Source organism: Amia ocellicauda, chromosome 21 (genome assembly GCF_036373705.1).
Source record: "Amia ocellicauda isolate fAmiCal2 chromosome 21, fAmiCal2.hap1, whole genome shotgun sequence".
In the NCBI taxonomy this organism is placed as follows: domain Eukaryota; kingdom Metazoa; phylum Chordata; class Actinopteri; order Amiiformes; family Amiidae; genus Amia; species Amia ocellicauda.
This window is the reverse complement of record NC_089870.1, coordinates 22043393-22059327: the sequence shown is the minus strand read 5'-3', so window position 1 is coordinate 22059327 and position 15935 is coordinate 22043393. Positions and strand designations below refer to the sequence as shown.

At 49.1% G+C, this 15935-nt stretch overlaps 1 long non-coding RNA gene across 1 annotated transcript; it reads right to left on the bottom strand.

Annotated features, from left to right (window-relative positions):
• Positions 1-12639: 12639 nt before the first annotated feature.
• On the bottom strand, positions 12640-13610 carry LOC136717123 (uncharacterized). Its single transcript, XR_010805188.1, has 2 exons — positions 13180-13610; positions 12640-12945 (listed from the first exon to the last, which is right to left on the bottom strand). It is a non-coding gene; the product is annotated as an uncharacterized LOC136717123 (long non-coding RNA).
• Positions 13611-15935: the final 2325 nt, after the last annotated feature.

Sequence of the window (15935 nt, the reverse complement as noted above, 5' to 3'; positions counted from 1 at the left end):
CCGAGAGTGTTGACTTATTTTAGTTTGTGAAATTATTTGTTAAAATTAGATTTTCTTTACACAGTGCACATACACAAATATATACACAGCACACACGCACATAAATGGCATGCACACAGCCCACACCGATAAGAAAGATCCACAGAGAAGCACAAAGACACACACACATACACAAAGCCCACAGACTCATATATACACACACACAAAGATGCACATTCCCTGATTTGGGACAGGCCTGTTCCTGGCTCAGTTTTCACTCTGTGTTCACTCTGTATTCACTCTTCCCTGTGAAAGTGAGGCGCAGGGCCAGAACTCTGTATTCTCTCTGTATTCACCCTGTTTTCACTCTGTGTTGTCTTTGCTGTGAGAGTGAGTCGCAGGGCCGGCACTCTATATTCACTCTGTATTCACTCTGTCTTCCCTGTGAGAGTGAAGTGCGAGGTCAGCACTCTGTTTTCACTCTGTATTCACTCTGTGTTGTCTTTGCTGTGAGAGTGAGGCACAGGGCCAGAACTCTCTGCTTCTTCCTCCCCTTCCAATTGCCTCTGTTTATCCCCAAGTCGGAGAGAAACATCTGCGCCCGCTCTCTCCCCGCCACTGGCTGTGAGCCGGGCCGCGGCCTGCTGGGAGCTGAAGACACACGCTGAGTCAAAGTTCAAATAGCACGCCTGCCATCTTCAAGCTGTCGCTGGAGTCACCGATACAAAAATAATAAGTGATATTTGCACTTAAAATGTCAAGCAGAGTTGTTGTATGTGAGTTCGTTTTGTATTTTCTCTTCCCCTACTGCGCGCCGCTGAGCCCAGGCCAGATTGGAGCGCTGCGCTGGTGTTTGTGTGACGCTGCCTGTTTGTGAGATGGTGGCCGTGTCTTTCCATAACCGCCTCTTGCGTTTTAATATCGTTAGATCTTAATTACAGTCTGCGCATTTTGTTGTTAATTATGAAATGCACACCCCCTGGCAGCCATGCTTTTGCAGTGGCAGTTGTATGCGCTGTTAGGGGTCAGGAACAGGGGGCTCACTGTGATGTCAGAGTGTCATGTTTTGCTCCTGCTGTCAGGGCTGATACATATCGGGGGAGAAAGGACACAGGTTGTGTTGCAGGGAAGGGAATGTCAATGAAACAGACTGCAGCAGTTTGGAGCCCACAGCTGACCAGATCTGTGCCTGTTCACAAACCTCCTCGAGGACCCCCGAGCTCGAGGAGCCCGCCCGCAAACACAGAGGCAGATGGGTTCCCAGTGAAGAGCTCTCCATCAAAACGGTTTTCCAGAGGAGGTGGGTGGGCGCTTGCATGGCGCTGCTAATGAAGACATAATAAACCGCGTGAAGTGCCGACGGAGAGGCAGAGAGTGGAGTGGCGCTTCTTAATCCAGGCAGTCTTTAAAGGAAATGTCAAACTCTCTCACTCTCTCCCTCCCCCACTCCATCACTCCCTCACTCTCCTAGCACCCCCCACCCCCAGCTTCACAACAGTGGTTAGGAGGACCTTTCCAATCCGTGTGTATGTGGGGAGGGTATTGGGACAATCCTGTCCTCTGAGGTGCAGTGTAACAGAAGTAGGAAAATGCTAAAAAGAATCATAACAAATAATGAAAATGCCCCATGACCCTGGGACCTGTGCAGCCCCCGGCCCCATCCCCATGCACAGATCAGAGGCGGCAGATTTCAGGATGCGTTCAGCCATTGTTTCATTCTCTTTCCCCCTGAGATTAATGGTACTCAAAATTGCCCTGTTATTACTGACCTCGGGGCCACTTTGCAATCCAAACAGACAGTAAATGACAGAGTGAGAGTGCTGTGTGCATTCACAGGGGATCGAAATAGCTCCCAGCTGAGGACGTGCCCAACGAGCGAGGCGTGCTGTGAGTGCGGCACCACGACGCCCGGCAAACAGACTCATAATCGCAGGGCCGCCACAGTCCGGGGCTGATGGGAGAAAACAACAGTGAAGTGGCCCAGGCATTATCAGTGTTTATAAGCAGGGAGTGATGCGCTGTGTGTGTGTGAGTGTGTGTGAGAGAGAGAGACAGGGGCTGCAGGAGATGGCAGTTCCACCTGAAGAAAGAGCTCTGCCACTTCACTCCCCCATCCTGCATGGACGCCTGTCATTAGACTCACAGCGCTGAGCAGATCCTGACATTTAACTTGAATGGCTCGTTTGCCGACAAAACGCAGACCTTTCTCTTCCTGTGCGCCTGATGGTGTTGTGGCCAATGGGGGGATGGGGTGGGTGTGTGTGTGTGGGGGGGGTAGTATTGATCCCCAGGGGCGCTATGGAGAGATAAGTCCAGCAGCATCTCCCGAGAAGGTGCGACGCGAGACTAACGGGCAAAATGTAACAGAACCACAACGTCTGAGTGCATCGATTCACTACCAGAGTCACCGGCTCAGAGCACCGTCCAGCTCTGTGCGCTAAAAATACACTCACTATGAAAGAGAAAAATCACTCCGTTTCTGAGGAACGTTGTAATGCATTTTAAAATAGAACTATATACGTTTTAAACCAGCGGCAAACGCAGAACAACACAGTCCCCATAAATCTTCTGGCAGTGGTACTCATCTCTTAAAGTGAAGACAGAGGAGCCACATTCCTGGGAGGAATTCTGATGTTGTGATCCATTATTCCCAATCGTCCCCCCATGGCACAGACTGCAACCTCTCAGAGGAGTCCAGAACGGACCCTTTGCCTCCTCAGAACTATCGCACAGAACCTCACACGTCTTACAGGTGGGGCACTGGTATTTCAAACGATTTCTTTTGCCGATGTCGATCTTTATGACAGTTACACTGCATGACATTATAACAGGGCACCCTCACATATTTATTTATTGATCAATGGCCTTTGCACACAGTGGATAGGTTTTCCTGAAGCCGCTCTTTGCACAGGGAGACGTGATTTCAAATGTAAGTAAAATCCACACGAGGGAGGGCTGGCATGTTTTGCTCATGAGGTTTCAAAAGGACCTGCTATCGTGTTCTGCAAGCGTTTGCATCAGCTGAAAAATCCATCCAGGTGCCTGGAGTTTTGCTGAGCTGCAGCCCTCCATCTCTCTCTCTCTCTCTCTCCAGTTATTTCACACCGCAGAGCACACTGACTCAGCTTTACAGTGTGTTCGCACGGCGCTCTGCTCTCCTGGACAGAAGATGTCACGTTTTGACCAGACGCGCTGTTATATCTTTCCCGAGCGGTGATCGTTTGTGATGCCTGCCACTTCCAATCAGCTCTGATGCCATTTGCACGGGGCCCGGGGGGAGCTGTGCGGTGCAGGGCACAGCGGGCACACCTTGGCAGGGGCCGCGAGCGCACAGCTGGGAGGACACTGCGCCACTCGCCGTGCAGGGGGAGGGCTATTTATAGGAGACATCGTGTGGCATGTCTTCTGCGCACTGACAGCTCCCTGTGTCCGTGCAAACGACCCCAATTAACCTCCCTCAGGAGGAGAGGCACAAATCGAAACTGGGCCTTCCTTTCCATCTCGTCCAGTCATCTGTTTGTTTGTTTACCCGTGTGTGTGTGTGTGTGTGTGTGTGTGTGTGTGAGGGCTTATTTCATACAGTGATTAGGGGCAGACAGCTGTGGGTCCATTTCAGTGTGGACAGTGGGACACAGAACTGTCCTACCAGGTGGTGAGCAGACGAGACAGGAGGGACATGGGACGTCCAACAGAAAACCCCTCTGGGGGGCTCCTGTCAATCCTCTTCACCTTGACTCGCATCTCTGCCATCCGCTGCAATGTCAGACTGTGTAAACAGCACTGCAGGCTTTCACAGGTAATTCACCCCCCCCCACTTCATCCAAGTGCTCCTCTCCTTCAGATGTGACCTCAATCATAAGAGCTTATGCCTGGATGTGGAACGATGCGCACAACTCCCCAGGAAAGGGCGTCTTCTGCAGAGCACAGTAATCGCGCCACAGCGTAAGTGTGTCCGGGATTATCTCAGAGATGAGAGCACGTATGGATTGTGGGTAAAGACACTAATCAATGAGGGGAAACAACAACACAGTGCAGACAGAGGCAGGGGGACTGGGCTGCTGGTCACTTCAGTAGACCAGTATCGAATTATAAATACAACACAGGCACACATAAAGGGTTAAATAAAGATCTTAATCTGCCCCTCTGCCCTCTTCTCACCCCTCTCTCTCTCGCAACCCACTGAAAGACACACAGAGGTTTCAACATGTGTTCACAACAATGTCAAACAAAAACCAAGAGCAGCTATGAAGTACGGTATGGCATTTCCCTGGGAGAGACACAGGAGGATGAATGTGAGCGGGACACGTCCAGGGGACCCATAGAGCACTGGGCCGCCTGTAGCCTGCGACTGTAGCGCACACCCTGGAGGAATTAAATAATGGGGACTCTTTCACAGCCACTCCCACAGGGGCAAGGACAGGGCAAGTGTGGCGCATATCTGAACCTCACACACAAGCCCCACAGTCGATCAAGTAGTTCAGTAATTAAATAATCAGCCTGGTCATCAATCACCAGAATACCAGCCCACCTGCAAGTGTCTATTGTCATAATTGTTATTGTTATAATATTTATATACAGTATATATATGATATTTTCCGCCTCTCTCTCTCCAGTGCTGATTCCCGTCGTGGCTGTGACTGCCCATGCTCTTCAGTGCCAGTGATTAACGAGTTCTCTGTACGTTAGCGCAATCCCAGCGGGGACAGGCAGCCCTCTCTGAAACATTGCCATGGAAATACGCTCCGAGGAGTTTGAGTGCCCGAAGCTCACACTGTTCAAAATTGATGTTGTCCTTCAACTGCTGCCAGAGGTTTATCATTAGAGCTGGAGTGTGAAATTAATTGGGGTGTTGGATCAGCCCGACTGTAATTGAAGGTAACAGAAGGAAGGAAAGAGCGTTTGGGATAGAGAAAGAGGTCAGAAATCTTGAACCGCAGTCAGGCCGTGGACCAGAGGTGTCAGAGTCCGGTCCTGGGGAGCTGCGGTGGCTCCTGGTTTTTGCTCCCGCCTGGATCTACTCTTTAGGGGCTCCTTAATGGGTCCAATTAAGAGACAAACAGGATGAATGCCAGTCTTCTCTCGCCTGACTCCAGGACATCTTGTGAATTACAGTATCCGTATTATCAGCTGTGTAGAAATAAGGTGTGCAAATTGTCCTCAACTCAGCCTCAACTGAGTAAATAAAGACATTTACGGAGTAAGTAGGAGCTCCTGGTGGATAATAAAACAGCCCCCCAGGACAGGAGTCTGACACCCCCGGAATAGAGCCATGTTCTCAGGCTGGACCAGCAGCAGAGCGGAGCGTGAGCCAGGCTGTACGTCTCAAGCATGCAGTCACCGGGGGTAAATAGATCAATAGATAAATATGTAAATAAATCTCTTCATGGTAAATATTTTATAAGGCCCTGGAAGACGTCCATGGTGTGTTTGAGGGAGCGGGCGCCCGGTGTGGGTTCAGCTCGACTGACTATAACGGAAAGGTTAATGTATTCTCCATCTCTATAGCAACTCACGCACCGACACACAGATGGCACTTCCGGCACAGCGGTGAGTCTGTGGGGCACCTGAGGCTGGCAGGGGCAAAATGGCCCTTATCGTTATGATAAGGCGGCTGCTTGGTGTAATTGTGATCCACCTTTAGTAAGGGGTTGTTAGAGTGTCTCTCTGGGGTCTCATCTCAGTGGGGGCTGGCTGCAGTTCAGGAGGCAGCCTTCACGGGCCCCGTTTCAATGTGAACAGGGCCTCTCACATCTGCCAGGGTCAGGAAGTTCAACTGCACAGCAAGACCCTCGTGGAGAATCTGAGCTCGGTGCAAAAAGGTCGCCACCGTCCGCACAATCTCCCTGACAACCCGGACGGGCCGAGCGTGGGTGAGCGTCTTCAGGACACCTCTCAGGAGAGCGAAGACACAGAGAGAGAACGGAGATTGTGAAAGAGGTGAGTTGACCGCTTTCGTTCTGGATGCCAGTGCTTTGTTGACAATTTCCTGTCACGGTGTGAGAAGAGCTCGGATGCCTGGAGATGAGATGCCCGATGGAGATTGCTTTGTGCGTCTGCAGATCAAGCAGGAAATGAGCCGCTGACAGCCCCTGCGCTCCCACAGCTCACAACACGCACAAGGGGGCCACGTTGCACAACCCTCAGCCCGCCGCAACACAAGTCCGAGGCTGTGGCTCCCCCCACACACCCTCTCTCTCTGTGTGGCTGCGTGTCCAGGCAGAGTTAGTCAGCACTTGTATTCTCCGGGTTATGAGAAGAGACGATGCCTTTAATTCCCTGTGGTCCTCTCTCAGCATTACTCTCGCCCTGCAGGAAGTGTGGCCCTGCGTCCTCTTCAGTGCGCGGGTCGGTGCTCATCCCTGGCCTGTGAGCGGGTCAGCGCTCATCTCGGCCTCTGCAGCAGGGCAGTAGCTCCGTGCCCCCCAGTCAGGTTTGGTTAAGGCGATCCACTTCCACCTGTCAGCATGCGTTACAGTGATCACTTCTCAGCGGACAGCGACCGGCGCGGGGCCAGGATGTGCCGGCGTCATGCGGACGACACGGAATAAGCGCTGAGGGTGTGCAATAGGGTGTGGGAAATGTGCCCCCCCCCTCTCAATTCATATTATCCCTCTCTCTCCCTCCCAGTCATTCTCTCTATCCTCTCTCTCCCAGTCATTCCCTCTCCCCCACTCTCTCTATTTCTCCCTACACTCTCTCTATCCTCTCTCTCTGTCCTCATCTGTGTTCTGCAGCCTGACAGCGTGCAGAGAGATCTCAACCTCTCTTGCACCTGCGGAGACGCGTGGACCCCGGGTCTTCCGTGACCAGAACGGCGGACGCGCGGCACGCCAACAGTGCCTCCTCGTCTTGGGCCTACTTGACTGACCGGCCGAGGGCAGCGAGCTGTTTACTGTGAACTGTTTACATCCCAGAGTAGCACAAGGCACCGTGCGCTCATAAACAAGCCATGTGTGCATGTGTTATGTCATCTCTTATTTATGTATTTATTGTAATTTGCAGGTGCCGAATGCAGCAGCTACAAGGTCTCATTTACACGAGGCAATTAAAATTCATGCATTCTAATCAGGCGCTATATTTAACCTTGTCAGCGTGGTCCGTGGCCCTTCAGTGCTTCGCCTCGCGCTTCGGAGGAGGCAGGCACGCATCTCCGCAGATTGAGCCCCTGACACGCACTGATTGCTTTCTCGCGGGGCGATTATCGCACCGCTTGTTTCCCGCTGCTCTTCATTTACGGTCCGGCGGCCCTGCGGATCTGAGAGGATGAAAGGCCGGTGCGGATGGACTAATGGCTTTTCACAAGCCACTGCCGCCGCGTTTGAAGTGCACTGACCCCGACAGCCGGAGCGAGCCTACTGCAAATTAGGACTCCTCTCAGCTTAAGCCCTGGTCCTCCACCTCTCTCCTCTCCTCTGCTCTTCTCCACCCCTCCATCACTTCTTTAATCTCCTCTCCGCTTCAAAGACACAGAGTGGAGAGGAGGACCCACATCTCAGCGCTCGACGTGTGTTTACAGACCATCAGGAGAAGCAGAGAAACAGAAAGGACAGTGTTTAGATCATTTAACATGTATCACAGGCTGTCACCTTGTAAGAATAAATGAAGAAATAGATAGCTAGGTTTGGATAATGCAATCGTGCACTGACGCAGCTATCCATATTCCCAGGTAAATGCGGTGCTTTATATTACAGGATTAAAATGAAATTAAAAGCGCCCAAATCTAATTTTGCTGTGAGACAGTTGCCGGCTCCACAGCTGCTGAAGTGCTCCCTGAGCAGAGACCAGGGCTGCTGGAGTCTCGTCTCTAACCGGTTATTTTGACTGCCTTGCAGCAAATGTGTATAAATGACTTTCTTCCCCACTTCTATACTTTCAAGGGAATGCCCTTAAAATGCACCGACAAAAACACAAAACACTGTTTCTATTTTGCTGACATGAACATCCATGTTTCTATTTCCAGTGAGTCATAACATACCCAAATTAAAAACAAATATACCTGTGATATGCAAAGTATAAACTCCTGAATTATAACTGCCCCTCTTGTGTTGTTTATTTTGGCCCACCAGTGTGATGCTTCCTGGATATATTTTCTCTCAGTGCCCTGGGCGTGTGTGTATCCAGATTGTCTCTAAAGTCAGGAGAGGATGTGCGGCTCACTGTGTTAGAGCTGATGAGGTGTGTGTGTAAGCCAGCTACAAGTCGTGACATTCAAATGGAGAGATAAATACCCAACGCAATGCCTACATGTCATTATTTTCAAGAGGCCGACTCAGGTGCTGCGAGTCTCTCCTCGGCACCTCGCACATCCACACTTCCTGTTCCTGGGAGCCTATGGGAGGCCATTAAAATCATGACCCTGATGTGCATGCAAATCCCCACAGCCCCCATTTCCATAACCAACACACCCCGCAGCCGCACACGTCTGTGAGTGGTGCAGAGCGGACCGAGTCCACGAGGGGGGCCATGGTTTACTCGCATGTCTGCCTGTCATACGCAGTGGCACGGCCCCCGGAGACCGGTTGCCCCAGAAATAAAACACTTCAGGGAACACAAAAAAAAGAGAGATAAATAAATAAAAGAGAGAGAGAGAGAGAGAGAGAGAGAGAGAGAGAGAGAGAGAGAGAGAGAGAGAGAGAGAGAGATAGATACTGCAAGGATAATGGCTTTTTCACAGGCTCGAGATATAAATAACTGAAAGTAAGAGCGAGCGAGGTAACAAAACAAATACACAAAACAATGGTCCTGCTTTTAATACCCAACACTATCGTTTCCGATCTGTTTTCAACACCCATATCATGTGTTACATATCATCTTGTCATAAGAGTGGAATAAGATCCATCGCAAATCAGAGATGTGTCCTGTAGTGAACTTGACTCCCTGCTCATTGTGAAAAGCCCATCCGGCGCGACTCTCTTCTCAGTCTCCACAAGCGGGGAAACTGTAGAGAATCCAGTGGATGCAGGGGGGATGTACTACGCAGGGACTTGATTCAAGTCTTCAAAATCATTAAATGCATTGACCACATCAAACCAGAGGAGCTTTTCCAGATCAGCAGGGACACACGCACCCGGGGACACAAATGGAAATTGGGCTTCAAGACATTCAAAACAGAAAACAGGAGACACTTCTTCACACAGAGAGGCGTCGCAATCTGAACAAACTCCCCAGCGATGTGGCTGAAGAGGCAATTTGGGAACATTCAAAAACAGACTGGATAGGATCCTTGGATCACTTAGTTATTAATGGACACCAAACGAGCACGATGGGGCGAATGGCCTCCTCTCGACTGGACACTTTCTTATGTTCTTCTTATGTTATAAATCACAACCAGAGTCATAGCATGGGCTTCATGGCCCACTGTCGTTTGCTGGGGCCCTGTGCCGGTCTAGGCATGAAGATTACTCAACACAAAACAAAATGAACAAACAACGATGGCATGAACCCCTGCCTATGTCAGTATTTCCACATTGAGTCAGCACACAGTGTTATCGTGTTTTTATTGCTTGGCTCGCCTTTAATCTGGCGCTGATGGCACAGTCTGTGGGTGGAGGGGAGCCGCTGTGTCCATACCTCACAGAGAGAGAGAGATGAGGATCTGTACACACAGGCCTCAACAACAGCCAGTCTTGCTCTGACATGCCTGAGACACACATTGAACTCCAGGACTTTCCTTTAAAACACACAAATGCATTAGATGTGAGGCAAGATACTATCAGAGGAAAGACTGATCCCGGCAACCCCTGCATGAACAACATACGCCTTGTGCGTAAAGTGGTTTGATTAAAACGCATATTGATCCAGAGGTAATGAACAGAAGAAGTGATTTCTTTATTTGCATTTGTTTTAAAACAAAGTGTAGCTTCATGTCCGAGCAATCTCAGGGCGTGGTTTGGATATCGATCGCCTAGCGGATTAAAGAAATGAAACCCTCCATCAATGACCCAGATCAGGGCCTGTATAACTGCTATCGAAGGTGGTGGCCTTCTGTGGCTCGTGTATAGATGTGCATAAGCCCACCGAAGCTGTGAGGTTTTGCAGAGTCCACTGAGGATGGCGTATGGAAATAATCTGTATCTGTAGAGTGCGAGGGTGTTTTACATACCCTGATGTCCCTGTTAGGCTGTGCGATTCAGTCAAGGAGAAGACAACTGAAATATAGTTTATCTTAAATATGGAAAACAGTTATGCAAATCCCAACTGATTATTGCCTTACATTGGCCCTGTGACTCACCCTTAATAAATAATTCTCGGGGTTAAACTACTTTGTCCTTTTGCAATTGTTTGTATTTATTTATTTTTCCTATTTGTTCTTTTGCTCTTCAATTGGTTGTTGTGTTTGTTTCTTTATTTGTGATGTTGGTTTTGAATTTGTCACAATTGTTTTTCTCCTTCAGGGCCAACTGTTTATATATGTAGACAGTTCATCTTGTATGCCACTAGGCCCATATCAGATCCCTCTGTCTCCCCGTCTTCTCCTTCCTCTTTTCACCATGAGCTGGACTGAAACTCACGATGGCAAAGCCCCCCATCTGTTCCCAAGAGGCACATGGGTTTTGTCACTTCAGCCCTCAGCTGGTTCACTGGCACGGAGGCAGCTGCGCTATTCGACAGCGTCTCTCCTCCAGGAGGGACCAGTTCCTGTGGCGGTTGTCGTTTCTCGGGGGTCCAGGAAGTGGACGGTCTCCGCGCCGGGCCACCCGCTGCGGCTCGGCACGCTCCTCCAGTGTTGGCACTGCCGTGAAGCCATCCTAATGGGAATGACATTACACTCTTCAAAAGCCAGGTCCCCGGGGGGTCCTCTCTCTCTCTCTCTCTGAATATGGATGAGAGCCGTTTTCCTGGCTGATTGGGTCCATTGTGAAGTAGAGGGGAATAAAATCGCATCTGATTCACATTCAGCTGATTCATCCAAGAGATTCTGAATTTGTTCAGGAGACGTTCTCGGTGTACAAAGAGACAAGCGAGTCGCTGTCTTCACTGCATGCTCAGCCACATACAAATGCTCCACGTTATCTGCAGCGTGTGTTAAAATTGTGTGAGCTCTCTTTGGAAAGGCAATGAGAAAGTACTGGAGCCGCCCTCCCTACACTGTAAACTAGTGTCTAAATTCTGCCATTAACTGCTGCTCCCAACTGCCACTTTGTAACCGCTATGTCTTCGGTTTTCATATGAATAGAGCACTCCACTGCTGAACAGCTTTACCGTGTCATCCCAAAAGGTTGGACGCCAGCATGACTCTCTGCGCTGTCCTGCCACAGATGGACACCTGAGGCTGCCTGTCATGCAGAGCCCAGCAGGAGAAGCCGTGGTTTGCACAGGGGCCAGATCAGAAGCCGTTGCCGCAAAGCGCTTTCTGCAGAGCCAGGTTTATGTAACAGAGTAACTGCCATAGTGTTTGTGAAGTAGACACATGCCACATTTCATAAAACCGCTTTGAAAGGAGGTTATCAAGGGTTTGGAAATAACTGTGCAACACACTTCTTAATTTGCCCCTTCTGACAAGCACTGTGATGACCCCCTCCTCCTTGATCTCCCCTTCTCCCTCCCTCTCTCCTGTGACTGCTCAGGCAGAGACAGGCTGCTCCTCCACAGTCTGGAGACGGGGGGGTTAAGAAACAGGACCTGGAAGCAGCCGGGAGCTCTGTGTGTACGCAAAGCGCTGCCTCATTAACGCGCGGCGGGGGCTAATTGGTGTCACAGCCACAGCCTCACGAGCGAGAGCTACCCCCCGCCCCTGAGCCCGAGCCCTGGTCGGCACAGAAGGCCCTCGCGGCCGCGCTCGGCCCCGTGGCACTGATTGGGATAAGTGAGGGCGCCGCGGTGTGCAGCCACAGCCCGAGTCCGACGCTCCTTCATGGTGATCAGGGGCCGCGGCCTCAACACGGCGCTGCAATCACAGGGGGTAAATAAAGAGGCCATGTCAAGTGTGGAAGGGAAGCTCTGTTCTTTACCACAAACACACACACACATGCTCACACACACACACTCACACACAATAGGGTTGGCCGTGCACCTGGAGCCGGAGCTGAGGTCCACTCTCTCCCCCCTCCAATAAACTCTCCCAGATATTAAGTCCAGTTTCTTGAATTAACTAAATATGTAACCTCATAGGTATTGTTGTGTGTTGGGGGGTTATAAAATATAATGTCTAAGTTATATTGATGGAGGAATTATGTCATTCATCTGAAGTCTGAACATGTGTGATGAGGTATACTTTTTTTTTTTTCCATCAAACTCCGATGACTTGTTTAGTTTTAGTAGCTTTTCATTTAAAGCCTAATGAGAACATTTTTAAGGCAGATTGATATATTTTTAGACTTCTTAGTTTCACACAAAACTTGTTAGTTAAAAGGTTGTGGCTCTGCTTTCACTTTACTAGTCTACTCAGTTGGTGATTCACCTGAGATTTATATCTTCCCACACTGTCTATAGTTTCTCTTAATGCCAGGGGGTGAAGGCAAAATGTGATTTGTTACACTTATGCCTGGCAACTATGGCAAGACATGTGAAGCTTTATTATTGATTATATTTGTATGGACTTTACCTTGTTATGGGAAAATATCCTTTTGCGTTTTACTACATACAGTAAAGATAAACAACACTTTATTATTAATCTAATTATACTTGTAGCTAAATATCATATTCATAAATTCAAGTATGTAAACATATATTGTATTGATTTATTACCCAATGTATTAGAGATAATTAATAACATCACAAAACTGAATAAAAGAGAAAAAAATAACAATGAAATCAACATCTCTTTTGGCACCTCCGCCAATATTCTCGTTTTCTCCCCAATTGCAGCCGTTAAACTCGGGTCACTGGTCAGTCCAGACAGGATGTCTAATCACGACGTCACGTTGCGTCACTCCTTGCGTACAGCGTGCTTCCGGAGCGAGCAGAGGCGCGTCACGGCGGATCGGGTGACTTCGGAAACATTCGTGTTTTGAGCGGACTATTAACCTATAGGCGAGTCAAAAAATGACATTTTATGAAGAGATGCGCAATCAGCAGTGAGCAGAGGCGGGTTATACATCTGACCAATGGGATTCAGAGCTCTGTAACTCAATAGGGAGCAACTGCGCAGCCGCCAACATTAACATTCCTCTAACCGTTAACCGTTTGATATTGAACACAGATGACGTCAAACATCATTACTTGACATGAACAATAAAGACGTGCAAAACGGACACTGACCCACAGACGCGGGGAGGGAAGGGAGAGACTCGCACTCACGGCCCGGACTGTGGCGGCTGTCCGTCGGTAGTGGCTGCGCTGCTGGACCGGTCCTTTCCCCCGCAGCAGCACTTACAGCAGTGAGGAGCAGCCGGCCGCCCGATCGGGGGGCTGAATCGGCCTCCCGGCACGCCGCTAACGAGCATCTCCTGGTGGCTCCGCCGGGGCTGGACTGCGGTCGGTGGGCAGGTTCTGTCCGAAGCTCAATTCAGTTTCGTTTTCTACACAAATACTCGTCCAACTAGACATTTTTAATTGCTTTGTTGTACAGACGGGTAAAGGCCGATTTACACGTCTGCGTAGCGACGCACAGCAGGGGTTTCTGGGTAAGCGCAGACGCGCCGACGTCACTCAGCGCCGGCAACAGCGCGTCTCTGCGTCCTGCGCGTCCGGCAGCGCTGATTGGCTGAGCGGGACTGTGAGCGCCGCGGCCGAGCGCAGTGTTTAAAATGCGTCTCGTCATGCGCGAAACGCATTTGTGCACATAATGAGTATTCTGTCCCTCCAACTGCACATTTCGTGAACATAATTCACATTTTATCCTACGAAATACCCACGAATTTGTCAATTTTGGACGAAAGGTAAAATGTACATTGATTTCTGTGGACGGAATGAACAATGAGCATCATGATCAACAGTGATTGATCAGGGCATTGATCCGGAGACCCGGGTTTGCAACATGATCAACAGTGATTGATCAGGGCATTGATCCGGAGACCCGGGTTTGCAACATGATCTACAGTGACTGATCAGGGCATTGATCCGGAGTCCCGGGTTTGCAACATGATCTACAGTGACTGATCAGGGCATTGATCCGGAGACCCGGGTTTGCAACATGATCTACAGTGACTGATCAGGGCATTGATCCGGAGACCCGGGTTTGCAACATGATCAACAGTGATTGATCAGGGCATTGATCCGGAGACCCGGGTTTGCAACATGATCTACAGTGACTGATCAGGGCATTGATCCGGAGTCCCGGGTTTGCAACATGATCTACAGTGACTGATCAGGGCATTGATCCGGAGTCCCGGGTTTGCAACATGATCTACAGTGACTGATCAGGGCATTGATCCGGAGACCCGGGTTTGCAACATGATCTACAGTGACTGATCAGGGCATTGATCCGGAGACCCGGGTTTGCAACATGATCTACAGTGACTGATCAGGGCATTGATCCGGAGACCCGGGTTTGCAACATGATCTACAGTGACTGATCAGGGCATTGATCCGGAGACCCGGGTTTGCAACATGATCTACAGTGACTGATCAGGGCATTGATCCGGAGACCCGGGTTTGCAACATGATCTACAGTGACTGATCAGGGCATTGATCCGGAGACCCGGGTTTGCAACATGATCTACAGTGACTGATCAGGGCATTGATCCGGAGACCCGGGTTTGCAACATGATCTACAGTGACTGATCAGGGCATTGATCCGGAGACCCGGGTTTGCAACATGATCAACAGTGATTGATCAGGGCATTGATCCGGAGACCCGGGTTTGCAACGAGATCAGAATTGAATTATAAAGGAAAGATAGAAACTTGCTGAGCCGATCAGACGAGCGCTATATCAAGTGCAAATCTAATACAATAAATAATGATAATAATATATGATGTGTAGAAAATAGTGTGTTTAACCAATCAACATGATTATAAATCTTTCACAATTACTCATTTGATTACAAAGCCCATATTGTCACTATATGTATTATATTATTCTATTATTATCACATGAACTGCGGGTCTGGCGGTTGGAGAAGAACGTATTTATAGCTCATTAATTTTGAGTTTAACAGCTGAAACGCCATATATGTATCTAATTCAAATTTACAGTAACATATAAGAACGGATATCGGGGTTTGTTCTGGCTCAGAATGGGCCTTTGGGGGGTGACTACGCACTACGCATGATTGGTCCGTGTGTACAGTAAAGGCAATGAGTTACCTTATGACAGAAATCTATGCATTTTCTTGTTATTTATGACCACTTGATAAACAAAAATGTCTTATCATGCTTGAATAAACCCCATTAACAAAACAAAACAAACAAAAAAAATATTCCAACATTGGAAGGGGGGGAGGGGAGTGAGTTTGAGGGAGAGGGGTGTGGGGTTGGGAGAGGGGAGGCAGTCAGTTGCAGAGATCACATCCTGCTTCAGAGCATTTCACCCTCCTCTTTTTATTAACTAATTAAAAGGATCTGATAAGGCCATGGTAGTATATTAGACTACCAACAGTAAAAAATAATACTAAACAGGGAAACAGAATTCCAAACATCTGGCTTTTGAATATTGTCACTTTAGGCCTCACATAGACACAGGCTGTTCTTTACAACAGCTCCTGTCTGTGTTGATGCAGTAACTCATCCCAGCCACCACGCTGCCATGGGTTTTATTCTAGCACTGTCAGTGTCTATCATAGTGCTGTGAACAGACTCAGCAGCTATGCTTTGTTTCTGAAGGGTAAGGTGTTTTATTTTTTGTGTCAGATTCCATTTTTCTACTTTGTATTTGGTTTTCTTGCTGTATCGCGTCTATTCTGCCTTCCCCATGTGCGCTCTGTGTTCGGATATGGGTGTGTCTGGTATCATTTCAAAGCTACAGCCCTGCCCTGTAAGTAAATGACAGATCCGCTGGATAATGAGGGACAGGATTTGGGTAACAGGGCATGGAATGCGGCCCCTATTTCTTCTCTGGGTCCTCACCAACAAAAA